Source organism: Ambystoma mexicanum, chromosome 2p, assembly GCF_040938575.1.
Source record: "Ambystoma mexicanum isolate Mex_15411 chromosome 2p, UKY_AmexF1_1, whole genome shotgun sequence".
Lineage (NCBI taxonomy): Eukaryota > Metazoa > Chordata > Amphibia > Caudata > Ambystomatidae > Ambystoma > Ambystoma mexicanum.
Window position 1 is genome coordinate 898,541,194 of NC_090923.1, and position 17,462 is coordinate 898,558,655.

Here is a 17,462-nt window from a genome sequence, read left to right on the forward strand (position 1 = left end):
GCATTTTTCTTTGTATTCAAATTTGCAATGCACTTTAGGAATTTTAAGAACATGCCCCACCATGCAAAATTTCTCTTTCTATTCAACTTCCCGGTCAGCTATAGGAACTTTAACAGCAAGTTTCAGCATACATCATTTGTCCTTGGACAGAACTGCTGAATCATTCCCTCTCCTCAAATTTGGCCATGGACGCTTTTTTTCCATTCCGTGATCGTCATCTTAATTCCTGCTTCTGGTCTCTGACATTCATCCATGCACCTTTTCCCCAAGTTGCATCCACCATCCACTCTCCATGTGCTGGTTCTGCATCCTTGCATAGATCTTCCTATCAGGGCACCCTCTTGCAACACTGCTGGACTCGAGAGTTTGGTGTCACTTATCTGCCTCCCACACTCCTCTCTTCCTTCTGTTGGTCTAAGCCTTTGGTGTCTGGCTTTGCTATCCCCAAGTTGCATCCACCATCCACTCTCCATGTGCTGGGTCTCCATGTGCTTGGTCACACTTCTCTCTTCCTTCTGTTGGTCTAAGCCGTTGGTGTCTGGCTTGGCTTTTCCCCAAGTTGCATCCATCATCCACTCTCCATGTGCTGGGTCTGCATCCTTGCATAGATCCTCCTAACACGACACCCTCCAGCATCACTGCTGGACCCGAGAGTTTGGTGTCACTTTTCTGCCTCTCACATTCCTCTCTTCCTTCTGTTGGTTTAAGCCTTTTGTCTCTGTCTTGGCTATCATCTCATCCTCATTGCTACTTAGTGGCTAAGTGCCAGATTTCCAGTCACTCCCACTGGCTCTTCCAGTCCTCATCATATCTCCCTGGTTCCGTTCAGGAGAGGACTGGCAACTTTTTTCTTGGGGGAGTACAATTTTCTGTCTAAGGCCAAAATTCCATGAATATAACTTCCAGAACAACTAAAGGCAATACCAAACTCCCCTACCCACACATTCTCAAGACTACATAGTAGACATTATTGACCATACTTTACTTGTATACAACATATCTAGTTTGTGGTTTCTTTGAGCTCCAGGCCCAATGAACCTATGCTACCTACCCAAGGTACAAAAATTATTTCACCAGGATAATATAATTTGGTGACATAGGAAAGCTGGGATTTGAGCACAGGATTCCTTGTGTGCCAGTTAACAATTAGATTGCAAGTTAAAACTCCTCTCTTCTCATTCAATCTTTAATTCTAGACCAATGTAAAGAGATGGGGAAGCTAGAGAATTAATCAGTAGAGCTGAGCATTGGGGGCTTGCTTCGCTCTAAGAGCCAAGCAGGAGATAGTACAGGAAAATACCAATACCTGACTTCCTGCCTAACCACAGCATTAACCCTTTACCAGGCCATCTGCCTCACCAATTTAGAATTTAGATCTCTGAACTAGTTTGGAGGGTTTGTGATGTAGACGAGTGCTAGTTTTACCCGACTGTGTGCCTATAGCAGTCAGTAGGTATGAGTTGGGACTATTGTCATTTAAAGCCCCAGTCATTTGGAGAATGTTATCACTGTATCATAAAACACTTAACCCTACAAACAATTTGACGTTTAAATACCTTAAGACTCTTATAATTACCCAAACATTGAATTAATTGAATTGCAGTTTTCTTCAAGCAAACCTTTTGGGATTTGGGAAAAGGGAATTGTGGGAATTTGGCTGGTGCCTCACTAGAGCTTCAACAGCACGATATAAACTTTTTAATCAAATAATTGATGTGAAAAGAGACAACCTGTTCTCCAGAGATATCTGGATAAATTACTTGGAAAACTTGTTTATGAGATTACGATGTAATCTATTTCCAACTAATGAAGTAGTGGGAGCTAGACTAAAAGTTCCAAGAGGGAGTATTTGTATTTGTATTTATTTTGATTTCTAGAGCGCTTTTGATAAAATGCAGAACAAGTTACCAAAAATGGTACATTTAAGCCTGGTACAGTGCAGTTGGATCTAGGCGGCACAGCATGGGAGATAGATGCCACGATCAGTTGTTCGAGAGAGCGGAAAGAAGGTGAGTTTTCAGATTCACTTGGAAAATGTATAAAAATAGAGAAAGGAAGAAAGTTCCAGTTCCTAGGGGCGAGCAAAGTGAAAGAATGGAAACGTGAGGAGGCACATGGATGTTTAGGGACAGAGAGGAGTAGCTGGTTCTGAGAGTGCAGTGAGCTGGTGGGGGTATAAAAGGGATACTCTAGAGGAAAGATAGAGAGGAGAGAGACCATGGGTAAATTTATGGACAACCGAGAGAAAATGAAAAAGGAATCAGGAATCAAAATGGAGAAGAGATATAGATAGCAGAGTGGGAGAAATGGAGGAGGGAGGGAAAAGAGAAGACGGATAGATTAGTTATAGATGAGTAAGATGAGAGGCAGGAAGACCTGGAAGTGGGCCGATAAAATAGTAAATGTGGGAGAAGACAAGAGAAGTGAATAGTTTGGTAGCGTGGAAAGAGAGATAGGGGTGGGCGAGGCAGATGTTCAATAGAACAAATCAACAGGAACGGTCTTTGTTGGAGATATGAAGAGAAACAGAGAGTGAAGGGTCGCAAGTGATGCAAAGTTGCAGTCTGAATCAGAAAACAGAAGAGAGGAAAGGGGAAGGAAAGGGAAGGAGGAGGGAGGGGTGTGGGAATGGTAATAGCCGAATAGTGGACCTCAGTTTTTGAGGGGTTAAGATGGAGTGAGTTGGAGGGCATCCATAGTTGGATGGCAGGAGAGAGTAAATTGAAGTGTGTGCGAAAAGTAGGAAACAGAGAAAAAGATTTGAGAGTCATCAGTTTAGAGATGGTAGGAAAGATTCTAAGGGGCTATGAGTGTAGAGAGGGGATTGTTTAGCGGGAGAAGAGTAGGACTTAGTACAGAGCATTGGCAAATGCCATAGAGGAGAGGACGTGGGAAGAAGTATTACCAGACCAAGGTATGGATTGGTTGGAGAGATAGGAATGAAACCATTTGAGGACAGAACCAGAAAAGCCAAGGGAGGTCCGATTGCAAAGGAAAATACAGTGACCGACAGTGCTTAAAGACCGAGAAGGATAAGGACAGAAGAAAGCTTAGAGAGACAAGCAGAGAGGAGAGCATTCGTGACATACAAAAGAGCAACCTTAGTAGAATGAGAGTAGCGGAAACCGGACTGGAGGGGAGGAAGAAGAGAATGGAAATTAAGATAGAACGAGACCTAGGAATAAACGGTTTGTTCAAGGTGCTTAGAGAGAAAATGAAAAAGAGAGATATAGTGGAAATTGGCAGGGGGAGAGGGAGTTTTTTTGCATAGGATAAAGTCTCTGAGCTCGCCCTCTGCCTGCCACAGGATTCTCTTCACTGGTCTGGACTTCCTTCTCGTGCACCTGATTCGTCTGCGCCTGTCTTGCTGCTAGGCTGCCTGGTGAGTTCTTCATGCTTTCTACAGTTTCTCTGTCCCTCTCTCTGCTGTTCTTTCCATCTCACCCATCTACTTTAACTGCTACCCTGTCACCTATCCCATCTCTCTTTCTAAGTCAGGAAAGTAAATGATCAAGGAAGCTCTCCTGATCTCCAATACAGGCCTGCCCATCGCTGACACCTACGTCAACGCTTCTTCGTGACAGATTGTCACTGACATCCTCTTTGTCCTTCCCTCCCCGGACCTTTGGATTCCCCACATGCTCTCTGTCCTCTCCCCTTTCTCTTCTTCGCCCATTAATGGTGGAACCCAATGAGTAGTACTCTTGGCAGGATGTATACTAATTGACCTTTTCATAAATGTCCTCGGTAGAATTAACCTCGGGAGAATTGACCATTTAAAATAGGAAACCCACCACAACCCTCCACCCAATCCAAAACCCCCCGCAACCCCAGCCAATACCCTTATATTATTTATAATCCAAAACCAACCCAATACATATATCAAATGTAAAATAATATAAAGGTCAATTGTGCAGAAGGTCAATTAGGACCAAAATAATTAGGTCAATTAGGACAAAATGTCAATTGTAAAAGGTCAATTTGGGTAATACCCTCTTGGCACACTTCCCATCCTCTAGAGGCATCATTAACATCTACCAGAATGGCACTGTCATGGTCCAGGGCTCTCAGCCCAACCTCCTCCTTCTTTATGGGCATCTTCCATCTCTCAATCAACTCCCTCTCTTCTCATGTGACTCCTCCTTCTGCCGCCCCTTCGGCCCCTTCGCCACCACTGATGGTGTACTGCATTCCTTAACCCCTCCTCAGAAGACCTTCAAAGGTGGCAACCAGCTTCACTTAGCTACCCTCAACTCTCACTCTGCCGTTAATCACTGCTCTGACATCTGTCACTTCCTTGAAGACTTACACCTTGATGTCCTTGCTCTCACCAAGACGTGGTACATTGCCAGCTCTGTCACTGTTTTCGACACACTCCTCCCAGAGGGCTACAAGATCCTCTCTAAGCCCAGGCCTAACCGGGCTGGGAGCAGAGTGGCCCTGATCTTCCCTGAATGGGTCCCTGCTACTATCATACCCACTAAGACCTACTCTTCCTTTGAATGCCTCATCTGCAGTCTTTGTCTCTGAAATCCTCTCGCTGACTATTGCCACCATCTTTAGAACCTCTGGTCCAGTGTCCCTCGTCCTTTCAAAGTGGTCTGACCTCACCTCTTCTGTTTTGGCCTCCAGCTCCAAGCTTCTCTTCCTCTGAGACTTCAATATTCACCTTGACTCTCCTGATGCAGCCTCTGGTTTCTTCCGCAACCTCTTTGACTCTTTCCCTCACCATTCTTCCCTCGGGTCCGACGCACTCAGCCGGACACTCAGCAGTCATCCCTACCTCCAACCCTCTCACTACACCACTCTCCTGGTCTGGTCATGCCCTCCTGTCCTCTCATCTGGATCTCTTGGGTCCGTCTAAGCCTCTGCCTGCACGGCCAGTTTCCTTCTCCGACATTCGACCAATGAAGCGAGTGCCAGTTGCTGCCTTTGCCACCACTTTCATTCCCCCACCCGCTCCGGCCGCAGACTCTCACAGTGACACAGTCCTTGATGACCTTCACCTCTCCATCGCCAACACCCTTGACATCCTTGACCCTGTCATGAGGATCTGCATGAAGCCTGCCTCCAAGTGCAACACCTTGTATGACTCCGACCTAGCCTCTCTGAAATGCAAGTGCACAGCTGCTGAGCAGAAGTGGCAGACTTCAAGCACATCCTTTGGCAAACTGGCCTGCTGCCTGATCCAAAGGCAATACAGACTCCCAATCCGCTCAAAGAAGAAGGCATATATCCAAGCCTGCATCTCTGGGGCCACTAACAACAGGGCAGAACTGTTCAACATCTGCAAGGAACTTGCCAATCGCACTGCAGTTTCCACTTCTCTGCAATCCCTGACCCTCTGTACTGCACTGGCCTCTCACTTCATAACCAAAACTCAGGATATCCCGTCCTTATTCTCCTCTACACCCATCCCTTCTCCCTCACCCACTCTCAGGCCTCCCCTGGCACCCTCCTTCTCTCCTCCTTCTCGCCCATAGCACTGGGTGAGGTCTCTAGACAAGTTCGCTCTATGAAAGTTTCCTTCAAACAGGTGCTCCCTTGCTCCTCCAGAACTATCAAGAACACATTGCCTCCCATGCTGATTTCTGCAATCACTCCTTTGCAACTGGCTCCTTCCCGCTACTCCTCAAGCACTCTCTTGTGTACCCTCTTCTCAAAAAGCCTTCTGCTGACCCCTCCTGTTGGGCTAACTATCGCCCCATCTCTGCCTTCTATCCTCATTTCCAGCGGTATGCCAATGACAGGCAGCTCTCCTTCAAGCGTCCCTCTACTGCCTCCTCTTCCTCCTCTCTCATTCCTGACTGTTTGACTGCTATTCAGGCATGGTACACTGCTAACGATCTCTGCCTTGCCTGTATAACTGAGATCCTTCTCATTGTGACCCCAGTTCCCTCCTTCCCTCCAACTCTCTGCCCCCCTCCATGGGTGCCCTCCCCTCACCCTCTTGTGAGGCAAAAAACCTTGGTGTTATCTTTGACTCCTCTCTCTCCGACTCTCCAGACACCACAAACCTTGCCAAGAAGGCCAACTTTCAGCTGCACCTCCCCAGAGGCCTTCTCCCTTTCCTCACCTTCCGCCAGAAACTCAATGTCTCCAGAGCTCTGATCCTCTCTGGGCTGGGCTACTGCAAAAGCCTCTTCCTCAAGCTGCCTAAATCCCTCCTTCGCCCCCGTCAACTCATCCAGAACAGGACTGCGAGACCTATCCTTGGCCTCAAGCCCAGGAACTGCATCTCTCCAGCCCAAAAATCTCTCCACTTGCTCCTGGTTATTGCGAGGATCAAGTTCAAGACCCTCTGCATCATACACAAGTCTTTCTGCAGCCTGGGACCACGCTGCGTCCAGCTTTCTCTCCCTAAATACCTCCCTGGTAAAGCCCTTTGGTGTTCTACCTCCAACTCTCTGCAGGTCAGAGCTTTTCCAAGCGGAGAGTGGGGGGATCTTCCACTGGAGCCTCCTTATGGAAAGGTCCTCCCTGCCCCTCTCAGGCTTGAGCCAGATCTCCTTAAGTTCCAGAGGTTTCTCAAGACCCTCCATTTCTCTTCTTCCTTCCCTCTCCCCTCCCCTGCTAATGTACCCCTCTGCCGCATTTTGACTGGCTGCCTGGTTCTTACAGGGTATCTGGCCCACCTCTTCCAGTCTACCCCCCCTTGCACTTGACCTTCCGGGCTCCCTCCCCCTGTTCTAGCCTGGCGGGGACTGCACCCCTACTGTGCCCATTCCGACCCCTCCTCGCACTTAGCTTGTGGACCTTCTTTCCCTGCATTCCCCTGGCACTTGTCATCCTGGCCTCCCCTAGCACTTGCCCAGCCCAGGACCCCCCTTGTTCCCCCCCCACACTTGCATGCTCTTCACTCTGACTTGCACTTCCCTTCCCACCTTAGCATTTCGCATCCCGCTCTGACTGGCAGCACCCCCCCCCCGCCTCCACCCTCTCCCCTGCACTCCTTGTTAGTACACTTGCACAATCCGAATGACACAAGCCTAGTCGGGCTGTTTTTGTTATTCTTCATCCCTGTGCCCCCCACCCCTTTTTTGTCTTGTGGTGCCTTGAAACATCATTTGCTGTACAGGTGCATTATAAATATCCAATAAATAAAATAAAAATAAAATAAATAGATAGAATTATAGCATGTTTGATTGAAGAAGGAAAACAGGAGTTACTAAGAGAGTTATTAAAGAGACAAGTGGGATATGGGATGAGATGAGGGTACATTTGAATGTGGGAAGAAGGAAGTGGGCCCAAAGGGGAAGTAGTAGGATGGGCTCCGGTAAGGAGGGAAGCAGTGTCTAGATCACGGGAGACAGAAGAAAGTGAGTGGAGGGCAGGAGGAGAAGAGCAAGGGAAAGCAGTAGCAGGCCAGAATGAAAAGCGAAGAGAGACAACTTTGGAAGTGAAGTAAGGAAGTCGTCGTAGATTTTGCAGAGAAAAGGGGAAGGTGTAAACACTGCAATAACTATTGATGGTGGAATATATGCAGCTTCAGTCTTTAAGAAAGTATTTCCTCCAGCTTTGTGTACATGACACAATTGCTTTATCTTTCTCAGAACTGTGGTTATATATTTTAAGTGGAAATCAGGTATCTTTAAAGATTACTCCTTTAAATGATGTTGTATATTGATTGGCAATTGTTGGAAAGCAATAGGTTTTTTATGGAGTTTATGCTGATAATGTATGTGTCAATGTTTAATGCTTTCTTATTTCTTTATTTTTTTCCCTTTCGCTTAGTTTGCTAGTATTGCTTTTCTGCCTTTCATTGTCTATGTTGTGCAAGGTTTAATGTATCAAACCCAAGTCGCAAAAATACAAAAAGATGCCCTTTGTAGGATGTTGCTGCAAGATCCTCCAAGCAATCAAGCCACTTGATTACCTTCTGCATAGTGTCCTGCAAGCATGTGGATGAAAAGTTCTCGGAAGGGCGTATGGCCACCACAGATACTCTGTAAAGGAAGTAATATATCAGTTTCTTACCACAGTTTCAGATGAGTGGTCTAGATGTTGGTAGGATCCATATTTAACTATAGCAATGCCCAACCACCAAGTATCCAGCGGTGACCCTTGGTTCACTCATGGGCATCTTGAATGCACGTATCCCCTTGATTACTATGATCTCCAGCTCTCCCTTTCCACTTGCCCAGAATTGTTCTGTTTCCAGTCATTAAACTTGTATTTGCATAAATCTATGTAGACTGTTCCTGGGCCCAATGACAAGCCTCTGTTTCAAACATTACATCTGATCCACGCATGCATATAGGCCCATTTCATAGAAGTTCTTACAATGTTATCCAAGCCTTTGTCTCAGACGTTGATGGGGGAAACAAGCGCCTTACTGGGCTTCCAGCTGCACGCGTCGTGCCCCTCAGAGCCGCCCACAACGCCACATCCAGCCTCATTGTCGAGGCCTGCAAATTCGTCTGTATCCTTCCTGAACTATGCAAGCTTCACTGCCTACCGCTCCCTGCCAGGCTCATATTCAAAGTTCATGTATCGCCTACAAAGCAGTCTCGAACAGAACAGTAGCATACTTTGTGGCTAATGTCCAAATCGCTGGAGGCTTTTATGCCTCACGTTGCAAAACCATCAAAAGGTTGGAGACTAAGCTAGCCCATGAAAAGAAGTTTTGTAAGCAGGTCTTCTGCAATGCCTCAAGCATCTGCAACTCAATCCCGGGAGAGGCTCACAACACCCTCACTATCGCTCAGGTTCTCAACACCAAAAAACCTGTCTCGTTCAACAATACCTGCCAGATGAGTACAAATCCTGCCGTCCATCTACCAACAGTACTGCTCTACTGTCCAACACACTAAACCCATTGACGGCACCCTCCCATTGTAAAGGGCGCAGCTGATCTCGAGCTAGCTGTGTGTTATAAGCAATAGAAACATTAAAAAATAGTCAGTACAGTTGTAAAACAGGACCCACTGTTGATCATTTTCCGTACACAACTAAGGGACAATAATGAAGTTTGCACCGTTACAAGTGAGTGCAGCCAGTAAACTGCGCAACACTCAACTGCCACACAGTCCATATAGAAAAGCTAGAGAATTGCGCGGCCATTTGGGAAACTTTCCAAGAAATTGACACCAACAGAAACCTGATGCAACTAAGGAACACGCAGAATGCTCACATTTAAGCAAATCTGCTTTTCTTTGCCAGGATCAGAGAAAAGACGGCACCAATGACACATCACTAAGGTGTACGTGCGTTCATACGCATTTGCCGTCCACCACTATCCATCCCAAGAGTTGTTGCTGCTTTAGGCGTTGCTTGCTAGGAGCCTAACCCAAAGAACAATGAGTGCAAAAGTACAGCAACTGCCCCTGCACCATCACCAGGGTGTAGCCAGATTAAGAAGGGTGGTGGTGGCAAGTACTCAACCTTTTTATTATTCTAACAACTACACATCAATATGTCATCCTAAACAACACATAAACAAAATTACAGAGACATAAGCAAAGATCCAATGGAATCTGGGACTAACCCCCGTACCTTAACAGCACAAATACATTCAGAAAATGCTAAATCTATCTTTGCTCTTTTTTCCTATGTCTCACAAACGTGCCTTCAATTACTTGACAATACCACCTCAGTCACTTTCTTGGGCTCTAGTAATGCATTGTCCTTTCCCCTTGAATTCCTTTGGAGAAGTGGCTTACTCGAGGTCCTATAGAGCATCAAGTGTGTAGTGACTGTATAGGAAATCCATACGTTTTTAGCAAGTGAATCAACCTTAGAAGAAGACACCGTATGGGCCTGTGCCACTTTAACACTGGGGACAAAGGTACCTAAGTGTCCCTCATTGCCCCTCGTCCCATTCCCTGAGGCAAAGGCAAGTTGGCCTTGGTCTCATTCTCGCTGGTGTCATGACAGCCTGCTGTCTACAATAGCCTGATTTACTCCTGCGCTAACCTTGTGTTCTACGTGCCAAAAAGTTGCGGTAAAATAGCTCTGCGGATTGAGCGCTCGCCGCTGCAATCTGAGTGTGATCTGCAGGTCGTAGGTTTCGAAACACAGCAAGGTCCACACAGCCTTTCATCCTTCCGGGGTCAATAAATGAGTACCAACTTCGGTTGGGTGATATTGTATGCAAACATGCGCTCTCTACAGTGCTTTGGCGAAAGCGCTGTATAAATAACAAATAATTATCATTACAAGTGAGACATGTATTAAACAATTACATACATCTTATTTATTAACCTCTATTATCGTGAAAAATGACAATTTCTACAAAATCTCACAATGTACAAAACCATACATCAGTACAAAATACCCACACAAATCACATTCACAAACATTTAAGATAGGACTGGTATTAAAGGCATACACCTCATAAGTGGAATAAACAGTAGTACCATATTATTTACAAACTTCATATAATTTTTTGGTTTCTCTTTGAATACCCTCTGGAGATTTTTGAAAACATGTGGGTGTGTTGTGGAAACGTGAAAGGACTTAGAACATACTAAAGAAAAGAAACAATACACAGATGCTTGTGACATGGAAAAAAGTTTGAGAGGATATTAAAAAACAAACCAAAAAATGATCCCCCGGATGAGGATGCGAGGAAACAGTGGAGCACCTGTTGGGGTAATATTTCCCCAAAAAAGCATTACAGAAAGTTAAGAAAATCTTTAAATATCAAGTAATTAAAGAAATTAACAGGATAAAAATGGCAACTTGGCAACTTCTTTCTATTAAACAACGCAGGAATGATCTGTTATTTACTTAATAAAGAAAGCTCACTAAACACGGAGAGAACTCATTCTGTACCGCATGGATTGTTTTTTAACGTAATAGAAGGAAGCGCATTATTTTAATATTTTTACAGAATAAATTCACATACAAAACAATACTTTTCATAATATGCTTCCGATCAGAGATATGTACGATCTCAAATAGCTAGAATATACGCATATATCTTTTCTTTGGCAGTTAAGGATAATCGTGTCAAGATGTGAATCTCTTCAATAGATGGGCTTACGGTCTATCAATCTATCCTAGGAGTGTCTCAGTCTTCATTCACTGTTTACTTGGATGTACCTCTGTCCTCGGCAGGAGCCGTACCATACATTGCATGTTGGTCTAGGGTTTCAAAGAAGGCTTTATTTTCTTCAGGAACAGAATGTTCGATCATTTTGCTGTCTTTGGTAACAAGCATTTTTGCTAGTTCCAGCAGACCATATTTTAAGTATCATTTCCTTAGTGCGGGACTGGAGTCCAAGAAGTGATGTCGTTTATCCATCGTAAATTTAGACAAATCTGCTGACAGGAAGATTTTGTTTCCATCAAAAATATAGGGGCTGTTTTTGTTTGCGGTTTTTATCTTTGGCATGTCTGGTTTGTGAAGGGTCTTATATCATTACGTTTCAACTGATTTCACAGCCTGGTCTAATGGACCCTCTAAATGTCTAATGCAGGTGTGAATGAAATCATGAGTAATTTCAGGATCCACTTTTCCAGTCGGTCTTTCCCTTCCAATTTTTCAGGGATCCGAAAGATGCATGCATAATCGGGTCTTCTACGATCCTCCATCTTTGGATGAGCAGCCCCCAGCTCTGCTATTGTGTGCTGCAAATGTTCCAAGACTTCAATCCTTCCTTCTGCCATTAGGATTCTGATATCCATGTCAGTTATTCTGCTAGATTGCATTTTCAGGCCATCTTGCGCTGTCTAAAGAGTGATATGCATCGCTGCTGTGCGATTATCAATTGCTTCCACTGTCAACATAAAGGCTTCCATTTGCTTTAACAAATGAAGATATTTGTTTAACTGGATGACTTACAGTTACATTTGGGGTATAATAGTTCACAAAGTAAATAGAAGCAACCCAAGAGCTGTTTTACTTCTTCTCTGCAGTTAATGATCCAAAGTGGCAGTTATGTTTTCCTAATCATCTAAGGAAAGCCACTATTGGTGTCTATAGTTAAAGTTAAGTTAGAGGGAAAACATACTTTTTCTATCGACAGCAAGCAAAGTGCTCTGACAAAGAAATTCTACACAATCTGACAATTGCATTAATATTCATGCTGTCAAGGGTTTTGACCCATGTTGAATCAATAGACTGGGTAGATGTGGGGATGAGCTGTCGCCGCCCATTATTCTATCCCAGAACAAACTAAATCAATAGACTGGGTAGGTGTGGGGATGAGCTGTCACCGCCCACATTCACGCCAGAATCCAGGAGAACTGCGCAGTTTGTGCACACCAAAATGGTCACCTAATCTGCCACCCACCAGTGCAAAGAAAGGTGGTTCTGTTCAAAATCAGTTTTTTTATGTCAAAAAGTTGCTAAAATCATGGGCACAAGACCACTCTAAAGATACAACCTTCTTGTGGGGGGTTCCACATCACCACTCTACTGTAAGGATGCCATCAAAACAATGTTAAGCAAAGGTCCTATACTATCAAGCAAAAGACCACTCTATTGAAATACAGTAATTCAAGACAGATCCCAAAAATGGGGGCAGTACCAGCTTTTTCCACAAACCGGCGCTAGCGGTCTAAACTCTGACAGTAGGACTGTATCTCAGGAGTGCAAGAGGATCCAGCCTAACTGGGACTTCAAAGCCTGTTGGTTAATTAAACATCTTAGCCACCTGCTGTTCTCAGAGGACAAGAGGCTGAGAACTCTTAACACCCCAGAGACTCACAACAGGAGGCAGGATATCACATGGCCCTTCTGAGTGAAAGGGAGGGGGTTTCCCCTTCAGCCTGGAGGAGAGAGACATAGCCCCTTTCAGTTGAATGGGGTATGTTAATTTTGAATGTTGACTGTAAACAGAGCTCTGCCTGGGAGCAGAGACATGTGATCTCTGACCCACCCAGCTTCAAGGGGCGGGCCAGACTTGAGTGTGGATTCCTATTGCAGCAAATATATATTTTATAGAAACATTGATAACTTATTGTAACCAAATGACAGGAATGTACAACTTTGAGAATCTTAGTATGAAAAATGCCCTCACGATTTGAATCCAAACTCCAATTTCTACAGTGTTCTAGGACCAAACCCCACTATTTATTGAAATTACAGACACCGGGTTTATGCTAGAAACCTAGTAAATAGCTGGGATGTGTGTAGAAGGAGGGTGTAAATTGGTGTAATTTTTTATACAGATTTAACATTGGTAAACCAATTAAAAACAAAATTAAGTTGTCATTTTTTAATGCAAGCCCCCAGGAAGAGCAGAGTTGGACAAGCATGGACCATAAGGAATCTGTAATATGTACATGTAATTTCAACAAATTGTCTATCTAGGAAATATGTATTTGGGTCAGAAATAGATTTGTGTGCAATTTGACAAGGGGAGGTTCCTCTGACCATAAAACCTACAGCATCACTCTGACACTCCATTTCTTCCCCCCAATCAAGGGAGAGAGGAAAGCTTGGCCAATGATAAGTGAGAGGGGCAGGCTTAGCTAGGCCCAGGCACACACCCATTTTCAAAACACATAAAAGGAACATTGAAACCCAGGTAGAGACATTCACTTTCCACTTTCTTGCGGGACTTCAGACTTCACATCCAGAGATCCAGACTTCAAATCCATCAATCTCCAGAGACCAGAAATTAACTCCAGAATTTGTAGCAGAGAGGCCTGAATCCACAAGCTGAATCCTCTTCAGCAGGCCTCAAAACCAACCAAACTATTCAACAGCCGGGCGAGCTGTTTGAATTCTTTGCCAATAAGTTTTGCAAGAACCTGTAGCAGTATCCAGAAAGCAGTGCTGTATCCGGAACCAGAGAGAACCAGAGACCAGACGCTGTGAGCAGAACCGCCAGAGGTTCCGTTCAACCTGTTGACCAGATCCGTGACGAGGCCCATTCCTGTCCAAAATCTAGTGTGAGTACCCAGCTATCACTGTGCCAAAACCAATCTCTTAGTTTAAAATAATCTAATTAAAACTATTTTAACCTATTTAGAACTACCTCATAGGAATCGTGTGTGTCATTCTGTCCTTTTTAAAGCTGAAAACTGTCACCTGTCATTTTGAACTTTTAAATTTCAAATCCGAAAAACTACCTTCACAAAAACATCCGTATCTCCGGAACCGTTTGTGCTAGGAGCGAAATTAAACCTTTATCTTAAAGCTAAGATTCTAGGCTTTCCAACGAACCTAGAACCGACTTGCTACTCCTTATAGGGCCTCCATAATTACACTCGACGCACGCGATTAAATTTGCAGCGATTTGACATTTTGCACAATTTCAGCCACGTGTAAAAATCAGCAGCTCCTTGCTTTCCTTTGCTAAAATTCGTTTTAACCTACTAGTTACTCATAGAGCATTACTAAAGTGAGCCTGATCTAATATAAACTAGATATCACCCACCCTGAACCTCTAGAGGGAATTAAAAGCATTTTAGCACATTTCTCACTTCATTGTCATCACATTCAAAGCATTTTGGGCCTGTATTTCAAACTTCTACCTGTTTTCCTCTAAGCTTGCTGGGGTGGGGGGGCTGAATTTCGTATGGTATTTGATTGCATTCCTGAGAACTGTGTGCTCTTCTTTCCATATACTTATATTGCATAAAGGGGGGGAGTGAATTGTCAAGGAAAAGTGATGACATTGTCTTTTGTTGAAGCCATATCCAGTTATTTTCTGTACTGCATTTCATTCATCATTGCATTGTCCTTGAAGCCATAAAGGCATTCTCTACCACCTTATTTTTCTTTTCCTGTTCATAAGTAACCAAGAACGGTGCTACTGTAGGATCACCTATTGCTGATTACTGCTCATATTCACTAGTGTGCTATCCATTATCAATTTATTTATAGAAGTGTGATATATATATATATATATATATATATATATATATATATACATATATATATATACATATATATATATACATATATATATTTATATATATATTATTTAATTTCTCAAATAAACCTTTTAAATTTGCAAAACAAATCTACTTCTTGGCTCAGTGGGGTCAGGGGGATTCTAAGAGGGGTGTTATACAAGGGTTCATCATCTAGATTATAACTTGCCATAAAAATATATAAATATGGGCTTCCCTTGGGCATCCCAGACAAGGCACTGACTTAGTGGGATTGCTTGATTGGAGTCAATTACAGAGTGGGGGATCATCCGGGATATTCTGGGTTAGATTTACCACTTGTGCAGCTTAATACAGTGTGCTAACTGACGGGATACATACATCCGGTCGGATCACCACGCTGTGGTATGCTGTAAAGCATTCCTGAAAGGAACGCTCTAAGGAAACGTTCTGTTTTGCAAAATAAAATACAAACTTCTGTAAGTTAGGAAGGAACTCAAATTCCAGAATGACGACACTGGTAGACATCAAAATAGCCAGAGAGCTCTTCTTACATAAGCTATTTGTGAGAGGTGAGTGGACTCACCAGGACCAGACGGTCTGGTTTCAGGCAATCGTGCAACAGGTCACTGAAACAGGGTCAGATACATGGAGAGATCAGGGTCCATTACATGTGGCCCTGAGTGAACTATATATGGCCCCTAAGGCCAAAGATGAGCACAACAAGATTGCCAGGTTAGCGGCATATTTATATTTATATATGGGATCCATACAGGACAAATGGCCTGTTGCAAAACCATCAAAAGGTTGGAGACTAAGCTAGCCCATGAAGAGAGGTTTTGTAAGCAGGTCTTCTGCAATGCCTCAAGCATCTGCAACTCAATCCCGGCAGAGGCTCACAACACCCTCACTATCGCTCAGGTTCTCAACACCAAAAAACCTGTCTCGTTCAACAATACCTGCCAGATGAGTACAAATCCTGCCGTCCATCTACCAACAGTACTGCTCTACTGTCCAACACACTAAACCCATTGACGGCACCCTCCCATTGTAAAGGGCGCAGCTGATCTCGAGCTAGCTGTGTGTTATAAGCAATAGAAACATTAAAAAATAGTCAGTACAGTTGTAAAACAGGACCCACTGTTGATCATTTTCCGTACACAACTAAGGAACAATAATGAAGTTTGCACCGTTACAAGTGAGTGCAGCCAGTAAACTGCGCAACACTCAACTGCCACACAGTCCATATAGAAAAGCTAGAGAATTGCGCGGCCATTTGGGAAACTTTCCAAGAAATTGACACCAACAGAAACCTGATGCAACTAAGGAACACGCAGAATGCTCACATTTAAGCAAATCTGCTTTTCTTTGCCAGAAACAGAGAAAAGACGGCACCAATGACACATCACTAAGGTGTACGTGCATTCATACGCATTTGCCGTCCACCACTATCCATCCCAAGAGTTGTTGCTGCTTTAGGCGTTGCGTGCTAGGAGCCTAACCCAAAGAGCAATGAGTGCAAAAGTACAGCAACTGCCCCTGCACCATCACCAGGGTGTAGCCAGATTAAGAAGGGGGGTGGTGGCAAGTACTCAACCTTTTTACTATTCTAACAACTACAAATCAATATGTCATCCTAAACAACACATAAACAAAATTACAGAGACATAAGCAAAGATCCAATGGAATCTGGGACTAACCCCCGTACCTTAACAGCACAAATACATTCAGAAAATGCTAAATCTATCTTTGCTCTTTTTTCCTATGTCTCACAAACGTGCCTTCAATTACTTGACAATACCACCTCAGTCACTTTCTTGGGCTCTAGTAATGCATTGTCCTTTCCCCTTGAATTCCTTTGGAGAAGCGGCTTACTCGAGGTCCTATAGATCATCAAGTGTGTAGTGACTGTATAGGAAATCTATACGTTTTTAGCAAGTGAATCAACCTTAGAAGAAGACACCGTATGGGCCTGTGCCACTTTAACACTGGGGACAAAGGTACCTAAGTGTCCCTCATTGCCCCTCGTCCCATTCCCTGAGGCAAAGGCAAGTTGGCCATGGTCTCATTCTCGCTGGTGTCATGACAGCCTGCTGTCTACAATAGCCTGATTTACTCCTGCGCTAACCTTGTGTTCTACGTGCCAAAAAGTTGCGGTAAAATAGCTCTGCGGATTGAGCGCTCGCCGCTGCAATCTGAGTGTGATCTGCAGGTCGTAGGTTTCGAAACACAGCAAGGTCCACATAGCCTTTCATCCTTCCGGGGTCAATAAATGAGTACCAACTTCGGTTGGGTGATATTGTATGCAAACATGCGCTCTCTACAGTGCTTTGGCGAAAGCGCTGTATTAATAACAAATAATTATCATTACAAGTGAGACATGTATTAAACAATTACATACATCTTATTTATTAACCTCTATTATCGTGAAAAATGACAATTTCTACAAAATCTCACAATGTACAAAACCATACATCAGTACAAAATACCCACACAAATCACATTCACAAACATTTAAGATAGGACTGGTATTAAAGGCATACACCTCATAAGTGGAATAAACAGTAGTACCATATTATTTACAAACTTCATATAATTTTTTGGTTTATCTTTGAATACCCTCTGGAGATTTTTGCAAACATGTGGGTGTGTTGTGGAAACGTGAAAGGACT